Below are 13,634 nucleotides of genomic sequence, written 5' to 3'. Positions count from 1 at the left end.
TTTGGATCCATGTTGGAGTAAGGACTTTGATGTTTTGGACTCCTGGTTGAACACTCTCTTTTGGGCCTAGGATAGTATATTGGGCCTTAGTGATTTTAATGGGCTTAGACTAATTTTGGGCCTTTTGGATATAGATTTGAATTTGAGCCTTGGCCCAATCGGGAAAAAGGGGTAAAATTTACATTTACCCTAAGTATGAGTCCTTAGTCAAGGATGGTATTCCAATTGTTAATTGGATGTTTCTTTGCTATGATAGTCCGGGATTTTCTGTGAGTCAGCAGTTGGGGATTTTCGTGCAACTTGGCACTTGTGAGGTGAGTGTTCCTCACTATACTTGTTGAATCTAAGGCCCTAAGGCCGGACCATTTGGATAGTTATCCTATTTATTGCATGATTGAGTATTAGGATGATGCTATGCTTAGTGATTTGTAAGATATGTCTGTTTGTTATTGGCTGGTTAATTGCATGATATATGTTATATATACATATATATATATATATATATATATATATATATATATATATATATATATATATGTATGTATGTATGTATTTATGTGTGTGTCGACATGTTATGTGCGGTTGGGTTGAGGCGGACCGACTTTATGCTGAAGGCCAACAGACCCAGGGTGTCCCAAATAGACTGAAGTCTAGTGGGGCGTACCAGTCAGACTGAAGGCCCAGAGAACGTTCTAGATAGGCTGAAGGCTCGAGGTGGCGTACCAGTCATGATGTAGGTTTTGTGAGCATACTAGATAGATTATAGGACGGTGGGGCGTTCCAGTCAGACTGGAGGCTCTAAATGCATGTTGTTTGTGATATTATTCTGGTTTTTGGTATTGTGTTGGTATTTTGGGGGAAACTCATTAAGCTTTGGGCTTACTGTTTTGGATTATGTTTCAGGTACTTTTGAGGATCGCAGGAAGGAGAAGGCGTGATCGTGCACTTCCTCATGTTTTTATTTCACGATTTTGGAATTTCTCTGATGTTGAACTTATTTTGAAAACAATTTGTAAACAATGATGGTTTTTGGAATTATATAAAAGTTTAAAATTTCAAAATTTTATGGATTAGTCGGAGCCAGTAAGTAGACCCCAAAATACCATACTATTATTAGATATTGTGTTATGTTAGAACAACATGCTAGTGGTAGGCTAGGGATCTTTAGGAATTGCATAATAAAATTGCCTGATTACATGATGCCTTAGTTCCTATAGAGTTCCCTTGTTTGGCTGGTGTGTGAATCTTTAGCGTGTGAACTAGATATGGAGTGCATACGCTAAGTCACATGCTACATGGTTTAAAGGGCCTTAGGCTGAGAGTTTTGGTCCTACTTCGCAGCTCTTGTCTGAGTCCAACCGTTGTGGAATTGAACCTTTTACCTAAGATTGTTTAAACTGTGGGGCATGTGACTCTATTCATGTAATAATCGTCTGGTACCAACGGAGAGTCGTGTGGAAATTGTGGTATGGTGAGTCATATAGGGTCAACCATCCAGTCGTGTATTTGGATCAGATAGCAGTGGTTTCCCTGGTTTGGGTGTGGTTCATAGCGGGTCATCATGAGGAAGGATTAGCCACTCTTGAGAGAGTGAGGGCAGAGCAAAGATGGGCGCGAGATGCTGGGAGTCTAAGATCGAGGATTTCATGGCAGATTCTGTCATATCTTATTGCATTTTAGTGTGAGTCAGCTCCTCTGCACGAATGTTGTTTGCTTTGTGCTTTGTGGAACTCATGAGTGATATGAGTCTGCCATTAAGTGAATATGTCAAGTCACATGTGAAAAAGGTTGGATAATCTCAGAGTGACAAATTTGACCCTACTACACAGCTCTTATCTAAGTCCAACTGTTGTAGGGATGAATCTGTTACTCGAAGGATTATTTGAGCTTTGTTGCATGTGATTGTATTCATGGAATGGCCAATTGACATTGTGAGGAGTTCTTCACTAGCTGATGCCAGAGAAGTGTGGAACCCTAGGATAGCCTTGGGAGCCCTGTGGTGTGGTTGTTTCGATGTTGAGAAGGTTTTAGGAATATTGTGACTAGGTCGTAGAGGACCTAAGATAATTCTTGAGGAAGTATGGATAGGTGTGGAAGGTAGTATTGGGTCCCATACTACTAAAATCAATAGATCCATACTCAATTTGGGGGGAGATTTCATAGAATCTAAGGGTTGTTCAGGGAAGATAGCATGGTTGGATACCATGGTTCGAGGCAGCGGTTCCGTATTTGTCGATCTTTTGGCTTGGGCTGCTCAGGCGAGGATGGGTTGTGTGTTTATTCAGGCCTTGTGGCGAAATTGATGTGGATTGAGTTTTTCAGACACATATGAGTATGTTGATTGGAAGTCTCGATGATTTTTCTAGAGGTTGTGCCTTAGGCATCGAGACATGGGGAGGAAGCGGTTGATGTATATGATCGGCTTGGAAATCACATCTGGGATTTAAGTGTTGGATTGATGGATTGGATTGTCGTTATCTATGGAAAGGATCTTGCTCTTCTATTCTTTTTTGAGTTAGAAGGAGTGGGTAGGCTTGTGACCTACCAAGTTAGATTGGATTCTTAGCTTGAGGTCTGCTGTGTTGCGGTGGTTAGCAACAGTATGTCAGTGTCGGTGGGCACAAGTGGTTGATGTGGCACGGGTACCTTAGCGATGTGAGCAAGGGCGTATCCCTGGGAGATGGGAAAGCCAGGTGTCGGATTGTCGTGTTGATTTCAAGCAAGGGGTGTATGTTTGGATCATAAATTGGTAGTTTCATATGCTTTGTAAGTGGTCATTATGGAAATTCAGAGGTTTTCAGCTGAAGTTTAGGTTTTCTTGGGGTTCGTTTGATCCGTATCTGGAGGACCCTTTTGCGGATGATATTAATTTCATGGTCAGGTATGGTTGTACATTGTTGGGCTATTTGGGTTATATTTTGGTTTCACCACCAGTGGGCAGTGGTTCGAGTTCTAAGTAGGGGAGAATTGAGATTCTCAGGTTGAGCGTCAGTCATTGAGGGTTCCTTCAGTTTTCTATTTGGTTTGTTGCTTTCAAATTTGAGGGAAGATGTTGGTTGGTGGCCCTTTATCAGAAGCGGGTATGTTCAGATCCAAGTGGGTTGTGGTTTCTCTGGTTTAGGTGTCAAGGTTTCCTAGACCATTGGTCATTGAGTTCATTCTTTAGTACGGATTCTCCGAAAGATTTAAGTGGTGATAGTTAAAGGTCAAGGAATGCGTCAGCTACCCTCCTGTTCAGTATATTCTATGTTCCTTTGGTCTTCAGGTGTGTTTACCCTCAATGGTAGAGTGGGCTTGGTTCATAGCAAACTCAGGCTTTCATAACCTTCAGGATCATCTTCAGGGTATTCTCGAGCTAGTGGTGTAGTGATGGAATCTACTCGGTCTCACAAGTATGGGGTCTTGTTTGACTTATCATGAGGATATTTCCTGTTTTGAGTAAGGTGACCTTTTCGATTATCTTTGGTGTTTCTTTTCTTTTCGGATGAGACTATGGATTTCTTAAGTATATGTATAGGAGTGCTCCTTGTGAGCTGAGCAAAGAGGGAATTGGGTGTAACACCCCAAATTCCAGAGGTGCTATTGAAGGACTTAAAGTGTAAATTAAGGAAAGGGACTCGACGAGTAGGCCTGCTTACTCAACGAGTCGGAGCGGGAATCTGTCACGGGTGAAGTGGCCAACTCGCAGAGTCGGCGGCTTGGACGCGACGAGTTGGTGCTGAAGAGAGAAAACCCCAATCCCGGGGAGTTGTGCCCTATATAAAGCACATTATAACCCACCCTCAGCCTCTTTGCTACCCTTTTGAGATCCAGAAACCCTAGAATCGAGTGAGCCACCAATAATAGAGAGAATAGAGCTTTGGAAGAGAAAATCTTGGAAAGGGGCTTGAAGATCAAGAGGCTTGCTACAAAGGAGTGGTGTAGATTCGGGATCTACTTCAACTGGGGCATATATTGGAGGTAATAATCTGTTGCTTGGGCTCTTTTGCATCTAGATCTATTATCATTTGAGATTTGGGGCATTTTTGGTATGATTGAGAGGTATTTCGAGTTAGAGGCTTAGATCTGAGGTTGTTACTTCAGATCTAGGCTTATGATGGTCCAAACTGTCATAAAGCTCCTGTCTAAGAGTTGTTGGTGAAGTCCCCTAGTCCTTAACCCTAGCCCTAGTGTGTTTTGGGACTATATATCCTTGGTTTCACGTAAAGTTTGCAACTTTATGTGAGGCTTAGATTGTAGAAGAGTGGATCTATTGATTGGAGCCCCGGCTTGGCTCGAAAAGCCACTGTATGGATTGAGAACTGGAGAGACTCGGTGAGTCACGTGGGTGTACCCAACGAGTTGTAGGAACATGTGCATGAACTCGGCAAGTTGGAAGAACAACTCGATGAGTCTGTTGAAGATTGCCTTGGACTCGGCGAGTTTGTTCTTGGACTCGGCGAATCTGGTCGCAAAACCCAACCTCTTTTGGTTAAAGATTTGGATTAGCGAGTCAATTGGCGACTCAGTGAGTTGGACAGGACGGAATTCCGAGATTGTTGAACTCGACGAATCTTTGGGCGACTCGGCGACTTGAGTCATGTTATGGGGGTTTTCTGAGTATAAGAACTTGACGAGTCGACGGGTTGACTTGGCGAGTAGAGTCAACCAGGAAGGTTGACTTTGGACTGAGGGCTTTGACTTTGACCAAGAGTTGACCAGATTGACTTCCAAGGGTATTTTGGTAATTTTTGTATTTATGGAGTTGGTTCTTTGGTAGTGTTTTGTGGTGAAGTTTGTGTCGGTGGTCGGAGCGGCTTGGTCTTATCTCTTTAGTCGGCAATTGCAGGTGAGTTATCCTCACTATATCGACTGGGTCTATAGCACCAAGGTCGGCCCTTTATCAGATAGAAATCCGGGTATTATTTGTTATGTTATTGCTTTGCTAGATCTGCATCCATGTATTTATGATGGTGTTATGTCAGTGACCTGGTTAAGGTCGGTACCCGGTATTTAGGGTAATGTTATGCTAGTGACCGGTTAGGTCGGAATCCTGGTTAGGATGTTGATATGCTATGTGATTTGTTAGACTGTTTGTCTGGTTAAGTATTTGTTATATGATTAATTGTTTTGTGTGAACATGGTTGTTTGACGGGGATTGGGTTGAGGAGGGTCCTGCTCTCTACTGTAGGCCAACATACCTAAGGCGGACCAGATATTCCAAAGGCCCAGCGAGCGGTCCGGATAGGCTGAAGGACCCTAGAGGGCGGACCAGACGTGCCGAAGCTCGGAGAGTGGACCAGGCCGACTGAAGGCCCGATGTGGGCAGACCAGTCGTATTGTAGACTCAGAGAGTGGACCGGCTGGATTGAAGGCTCGGTGCGGGCGGACCAATCACACTGTAGACTCGATGTACATGGCTAGACTCGGAGGGTGGACCAGGTGGGCTGATGGCCCGGTGCGGGCGGACCAGTCACACAGAAGACCCGATGTGCATGGCTGCTCTACTTGTGATATCTTATGAGTATGTTTATGTGTGGTTGGTATTTTAGGGGTAACTCACTAAGCTTTAGGGCTTACAGTTTAGTGTATTGTTTCAGGTACTTCAGGAGATCATGGCAGGGCGAAGGCGTGATCGTACCGCTCCTCATTTTTTATGATTTTTGTGATATGGTTTTGGGGGACACTCTGATGTTTAAACTATTTTGAAAAGAAGATGTATGAACTTAATGGTTTTTGATTGAATTAAAATGTTTTAATTTGGCTCAAATTTTATGGGTGTTACAAGTTGGTATCAGAGCCTTGGTTTGAGTGAATTGGAGGAACATTCGTGTGAATCCAGTCTCAAATCAAGGAAGGATTTTGAAAATGGTTTTCAAAAGGTTTTTCGAAATAAGTAAAGGAGGATGCAGAGGGTACGATTAGCCAGAGCCAGTAAGTAGACCCCAAAATACCATACAACTCATTTGATTAGGTGATATGTTAGAACAGCATGCCAGTATTAGGCTAGGGATCTTCAAGAATTGCATGATAGAATTGCATGATTATATGATGCCTGCTAGCCTAGGGTTTCCTTTGTATGAAATTGACATCATTACTGTAGTTATTTGGTGTATGCATCATGGTTATACATAATTAATATCTTATAGCCTGAGAATGTTTGATTTGGCCTTATGTTCTGTTCTTGTATGATTGGGAGCTTAGGGTAGGATTGGATATTCGAAAGTCTATAAGGTCCAGCGTTATGTATGACTAGCATACACTAGTGCTGCAGGGTTGGTGGAAGTTTCATGGATGGGAGGGTTGCGTGAGACTGGTAGGTCGTTTATGTTGGGTTTTGTGCATTCTAACACTCCTAAGTGTACATGCAACCCTAAATACCTTGGATCTATGTTTTCTCTATTATACATGCAAATATGAACATCCAAGGTATTATCCTAATCTAGCATACAAAACAATAACTTTAGCAAGATAGAATACATACCTCTTTGGTGTAGGAAGTCTTCATGAAGCTTGAGTGCCTAGTGCCCCAAGTGTGACTCCTCAAATGGAATCACAATCATCAAAACACTTGGAATGACTTGAGAGAATTCTACACTCATCAAAATCGGCTAGCCCTTTCACTTCACACTCTAGTGGCCGATTTTGCCAAGAATAATATCTTTATATAGTGTGACAATTAGGGCAAACCCTAATTGTCATGACTTTCCATTTCCTTGGATCCATGGGTACAAATACACCATGGAGCATCCATGGACCATCCTATGGGTTTTAGCCCAACTTGATTATCCATGGAGCATTAGCCCACTATACAAGTATGGATGATTTACACAATCAACCCATATATTTAATTAGTCTTCTTTTGATCCCTTAATTAATCCTAGATTAATTCTTGATCAAGACTAATTAAATAATCATATTATTCTTATTATTAATATACTAGAACTTATAATATATTAATAACCATAAGTGTCTTATTTCTCTCATCCAAGTGCATGATGGTATGCAACCCAAATGGACCATGCCGGGTCGGGTCAAGTCTTACCAATTATAGTTATGGACTTAGACATTAATCCAACAGTCTCCCACTTGGATAAGTCTAAAACTATTATTGCGTATGACTTCAGGAACCAACTGGCAATCGTAGCTCTCAAAAGCTTATGTCGAACTCTGACCTTGTAGATAAACTCTGACCTTTGTCAGTGACTTGTCCATTAGATAAGGGATCATATATTCCTCCATTCTAGATATCATATGGACTGAGACATGGATTATAATCATTCTCTCTGTCCATTTGTTGTTTCCCGATTTCCGATTTATGACGACTGACTAATTGAACAAATCAAATCAGTCCTGGCGCGGCCGAGCACTTCCATTTGTCATCATCAAATCATCGAGGGGCCCACAGATATCGCTTTTATCCCGAAGGTAAAAGGAACGGATAAACTTCGACTCATATGGCTTGTTCTACTACTTGTTGAATCATACACAAAAGCACGTTTTATAGCACAGAGTTACCAAATGCGGTTTCGTGCAATCAATGTACTATCAACTCATAGTAACAACTCATATCTCTAGGTTTGAAGAATATAAGATATTATCGTCTCATGATCACTCGTGATAAAACCCATGAAGTGATTCCAATGAGCGCGGGTTGAATCCAATACTCAGAACTTATGAGCACTCATGATTGTTGTAGCCTTGTCCAACACCTTAGACCTCTACAACCCATCATGACAGTCTTAATTCATATCTACTTCCAAAATATGACCGACTGTGGATGGTTTGAATAACTTAGTCATTCCGGAAGAATAACCCAGTTTATTCGGGAAGTCAAAACATGCAAAGTGAAACACAATAATAATAGAATCCAATATGGTATCAACCCTTTGAACATAAATAAAACACCTTTTATTTATCACCATATGATTACACATTATTCATTGTATACTGTTTCAGCTATCAACTTTATTCTTGAATTTAAAACAATAGTTGTCCCATGCTCCAAGCATGTACACTATGTTTTCTAAACACTAGTCATGCCATACACCAAGTATGCATACTATGTTTGTCTATGATCTTTACTTTGTGAACTAGATCCATTGAACATAACTTCAATGATTCTCTTTTCACACTCCCAAATCCTTACTGCAAATGCAAGAATTCCAAATTCATGCCATTTACTGGAATCTGTTAGATTCTAAACTTATATGCATTGATCCTCTTGTAATGATTATGCACAAAGTCAGAAAGACTTGACAACAATCACTACAGAGTATTCCAAAAGAGATCAGCTCCTTGGAAACTTCCTTCTTGCATTAAGTTTCTTAATCTTAAACAGATTGAAAAATTCTAACTTTGAAACATTTCCAGATTCCATTTTGACTATCACTTCTGAACAAGAGTTGCCTCCTTACAGATTATGTCAATATGGTCCTTCTAGAATTATCACTATACTTCCAATTGTCCTTGAGTAACCAATCTTTGGTAAACCTTAGATTGTCCTCGACAATTGTTTAATCCTTTTAGTCATATCCAATTCTAAACCTTTTCCCTTCTTAATGCCCCAGGCATTTGGAAAATTTTAGAACGGATGAATATAGCACATGTAATCAATCCTATATCCGAAGCATATGGGACACGATTCATGATGTCTTACATAAAGACTAAACCAGTCTTTTGCTATAATATTTCCATTTGAATTTGCCAAGTTCTCATAATTCAGATTATGAAAAGGGATGCCGTAATCATAATCGAATTTTAGAACGCAAATAATGGACCCATATACAGAATTTCCTTATGTTGAGCCATTCCAACATGAAATTCATATATATCCTTGACTAAATGATTAAAACCTCACGATCTAAGCTTATAGATTTGAGATGAAGCATAATTTCCTCTCCCTTAATTATAGCAAAACAACTTTTTCCCAATTGAAATTTTTTGTTTTCTATAATTAACATTATGATGATTATTAGCATAACACTTATGCTCCCACTAGCTTTGACATGTACTCAGAAATCAGCTAACTTTCTTACCAAAGTTTAGATTTCTGATACTAGATTGTTTTGATAAAGTTGTATCAAAATCATACACCTTCCCTTAGATAGCACACTTGTGAGTCTAAACAATTATGAAGAGGTATGCCGTAATCATAATGGTTAGACCTTTTTGCCACTTCTCACAAGTCCAGGTTAGTGTGCCGGTTAACCACACGCGCTCCACTAACGACTTTGAGAATGCAAATATCACAATTGCTATCTAGATAAAATCTACTTAGTGAAAGTGTTTCCTCACCATCATTTTCATGAATCGGAGAGAAACCTTATGACACTTAGATTTATATGGTGTATGTGTTCTTATCCATGTGAATTGTCAAAACCATAATCACAAGACAAAGATAATGACAAATCCAAACTCATATGGACCGAACTCAATCTTAACTTCTTGCCACCTGGCAGCTCAAGGGCCTGCCATTGCTTCCAAGTTGTTGTGCAACAAATTGAGAACTCTAAGAACTCATATGCAAAACCAACTTTAACTGGAATGGGCACAAAATATGTCAACACAATAGATTATAAACCTCAAATTGTGTGCTAGAGAAGAACTTTAGGTTTTATTCTTGATTAGTTCTTGAGACTTTCAAGACCTTTAAGACTCCCACTGTCCTCTTGACCTATAAGACTCCCTTGTCAAATATCCAAGAGATAGTGCGGATTCTAATCAAGACAAACACTTCACACAATTGGCCTAAGTTGGTCTTTGTTTTATCCAAAACATCACAACTTACCAATTTCAAATGTACGAGAGTAGAAAACTTTTACTCTTACATTTGACAAGTGTTTTAGACCTTCTTTAAGACATGTCACTCAAAATACAATCTTAGAGTATGACTCTAAGACTTGTATTGGAACGAAGTATGACTCATCTTCTTGATTTAACCATTTCAAAAATTCAAGTTCCTCTTCTTAGTCATAAGAATGCACTAAGACTTCCTTAGAGAACTAATTGTGCTATGGTTTCTTAATCATTAAAATGATCACAAAACTGATACTAAAGTACTCTCCCATCTTTTCAGATTTGAGAAACTTTTATCCTTCTGCCATATTTGATTCTTCTTATTCGCTCTGCCTTACATTGGGACCTTTTCCAATGTCTCAGAGTTACACTTAAGCTTGTAAGTATAATCATATTTACTGTGCTTTAGTAAACTATGACGAATAGTTTTATCAATCTTTTTGTGGGGGACTTGACCAGTGCACAAGAATGTGTACTCAATCCCTTAGTCCTTTACTTGACTCACACATCCATGTGAACAAGTAATTAGTCTTAATTTTCCAAAACTTGAAAGTTCTCCTTCATCATGCTATACAACTTGCATGATTCCAAGTTCCGATCCACTTGAAACTTGGGTGATGAGAATCTTTTCTTATTTGGTAAATTTAGACATTACCACAAATGAAAGAATCAATTTCATGTTTCCACTCTTGCTGTTAATGAAATCTTATAAGCAACAATTTTCTTTCCAAATGCCATTGTAAGGATATTTTAAAATAAATAAAATCAAAAATTTTCTTTTTATTTTAAAACTTTGCGGAAAAACTTATCCTTACAATCCATATGAAAACTTGTTGTTATCTATTCCTAAGCAATATCTCATAACTCCTGAGAAGTAGCTCACGAATCCGATTTTTCAAGCTACGCGATAGAAATCCATCTACGCGATCAGATTCAGCATATTCTTTCTTTAAGTTTCTTCACTTTTCTTTGATTCTTAAACATCACCATGTGACCCAGTCACATCATGTATCAAGAATCTCAGAATAGAAACTTAACAGAGTTAGATAGTGGACTTTACCTGAAGTAGAGTCAAACTTATTGACTTTAACATCCTTAGGTAAATTTGGCAGCTTCGCAACCAATGCCCCTTCCTTTGGCAATATAAACATATGGACCCTTTGATAATGGTACACGGGACTATCACAGACTTAGCTTTTCTCTTTACCATTTGGTCAACCGAGTTGACTATGGCCGATCCCTATCCACTGGGAAGAGAATGCTTTACTGGATAACCAATGTCATCATTATCAATGTCCATAAAGTTTTAGGAAGTTGATCTTAGCAAATAGATAAGATCATTAAGGGTCTTGTCATAGTCTGTTTCATAGGTGTCCCAAAGGAACTCACTATGTGACTTAGAAAGTGATTGAACCACCAACTTTCTCAAGACTTTGACACCCAACTCTCCCGGCTTGTCAATATGTGACTACATCTCCAAGATGTGACCACACCTAGACCTTGCCTTGCCAATAGGGCCTGAGTGACCTTAAACTTTTCAAGAACTTGTGGGTTAGGGAGAATAATTTGAAGAGGTGAAGAAGTATGATATCCATGGGACATCATCTTCATTAGGAAACCTTGTTTCAAGAGATTTGGGAAGATCATAGGTGTCTAAACCAGACATCTTTTGGGAGATATTCAAGATAGTTGATTTAAAGTCCTTAATATGACACCCAATATGAAATATTAAGGCTAGGACCCAACAAACTATTTTATAACTTAGAAGAGGTATGCCGTAATCCAAGCTATAAAATATTTGAAGGTAGGTGAATGACGATTCACCAATTTCCACCAAGATAAACGAAATGTATTATTAGGTTTTAATTGGTTTTGAAACTCCTAGATCTTTGAGATTCATTGAACTTTTCAAAGGCATGTTTCAATCTCGAGTGTGCCCTTCAGGTTTTGTGACTGGGATGCCGAGGATCACAAAACAAGGTGTGAAGTAACCATGCAAATCACTTGGTACCCTTAATAAATTACCCCTCAATCGATGTGCCGGTTAACCACACACGCTCCATCGATACTATGATAAATATTAAGTCACCCTTTACCTACCTTGTTAAGTCCAAGTTAGTGTGCCGGTTAACCACACACGCTCCACTAACGACTTAGACAAAGTGTAAAGTGTAATTTCATGGGTTAGCACCTTATTCACATTTTTCCTAAGTAACTAAGATTGGGTATTATTAAGAGTTTAGTTACTTAGTATTATCATTAATACTTTTAATGAATGAGAATTATAGTCTTGTCAAACCTGTTCGGCTAACGACCCTCCACCGGTCAAGCAAGCGGTGGGTGAGAGTGGACACCCATTAAGTTGCCATTTTATAGGCAACAACCTTATACCCACCTTATAGACCGGCTTCGTGAATGAGGCGTACTAGCGGTAAGACTGACTTTACTCTTATACATATATATATTATTAACTTATAATATTATAAAGTATAAGGGTTGAATTTTAACTTTTAAAATTCTAAGGGCTAACTTGGAATTAAAGTATTCATAAGTGAAAACTTTACAAATTCCAAAACTTGAGGGCAAGTTTTGAAACTATTCAAAACTAATTAATTCCATAACTTATGTGTTTAAAGTAGTTTTAATCCAAAAACTCTTCAAGTTCCATAACTTGAGGACAAGTTATGGAAGACTTTAAACTAATAAAAGAATTAACTTTTCTTTATTTTATAACTTATGGAATTAATTAAGGTTACACCTTTTTTTTTTATTAAATGAAGAGACTCTTGGTCCTCCATAACTTGAGGACAAGTTATGGAGTCATAAAACCATTTAATTAGAACTAGACTCTTCATTTTTGTAACCTTTGCCAATTTTTATGAGTTTTATGATTCTTAAATGTGACTTTTCATATAACTTGAGGACAAGTTACAAAAACACATTTTAGAATCAATTCTTAGATTAATTTGGATTAAAACCAACTATCACATAATTTTATTCATTAATCTAAATTTACTCATAAAACAAGGTAACACAAGAAACTTTTGGTGATCCATAACTTATTCTTAAGTTATGGAATCCTTTAAAACATTAACACCAAATTTTGTAACTCCAAAAAACTTTGAATCAATTTTTTTTTAAAACCTTTTCATATCCATAACTTATGGAGGTTTCAAAAAATAAAACTCTTTAGATCAAACTTTTAAAACTAATAAAATAATCATATTATTTTATCTTTTATTAAATTTGATCTAATTCAACTCATAAAGCAAATTATTCAAATTTTACAAATAATTATTTTTTCACAAGAACAAGTAATTATCTTAAAATTTGACAAACTTCATGTTTTTTTTTTCAACTTTGAAAATAAAATATTTGCATCAATATAACAGAAAACAACCCGTGGCTCTGATACCACTGTTGGGTTTTGTGCATTCTAACACTCCTAAGTGTACATGCAACCCTAAATACCTTGGATCTATGTTTTCTCTATTATACATGCAAATATGAACATCCAAGGTATTATCCTAATCTAGCATACAAAACAATAACTTTAGCAAGATAGAATACATACCTCTTTGGTGTAGGAAGTCTTCATGAAGCTTGAGTGCCTAGTGCCCCAAGTGTGACACCTCAAATGGAATCACAATCATCAAAACACTTGGAATGACTTGAGAGAATTCTACACTCATCAAAATCGGCTAGCCCTTTCACTTCACACTCTAGTGGCCGATTTTGCCAAGAATAATATCTTTATATAGTGTGACAATTAGGGCAAACCCTAATTGTCATGACTTTCCATTTCCTTGGATCCATGGGTACAAATACACCATGGAGCATCCATGGACCATCCTATG

Source organism: Lactuca sativa, chromosome 1 (genome assembly GCF_002870075.4).
Source record: "Lactuca sativa cultivar Salinas chromosome 1, Lsat_Salinas_v11, whole genome shotgun sequence".
Taxonomy (NCBI): domain Eukaryota; kingdom Viridiplantae; phylum Streptophyta; class Magnoliopsida; order Asterales; family Asteraceae; genus Lactuca; species Lactuca sativa.
The sequence above is the reverse complement of the archived record's forward strand: the minus strand, read 5'-3'. Positions refer to the sequence as shown.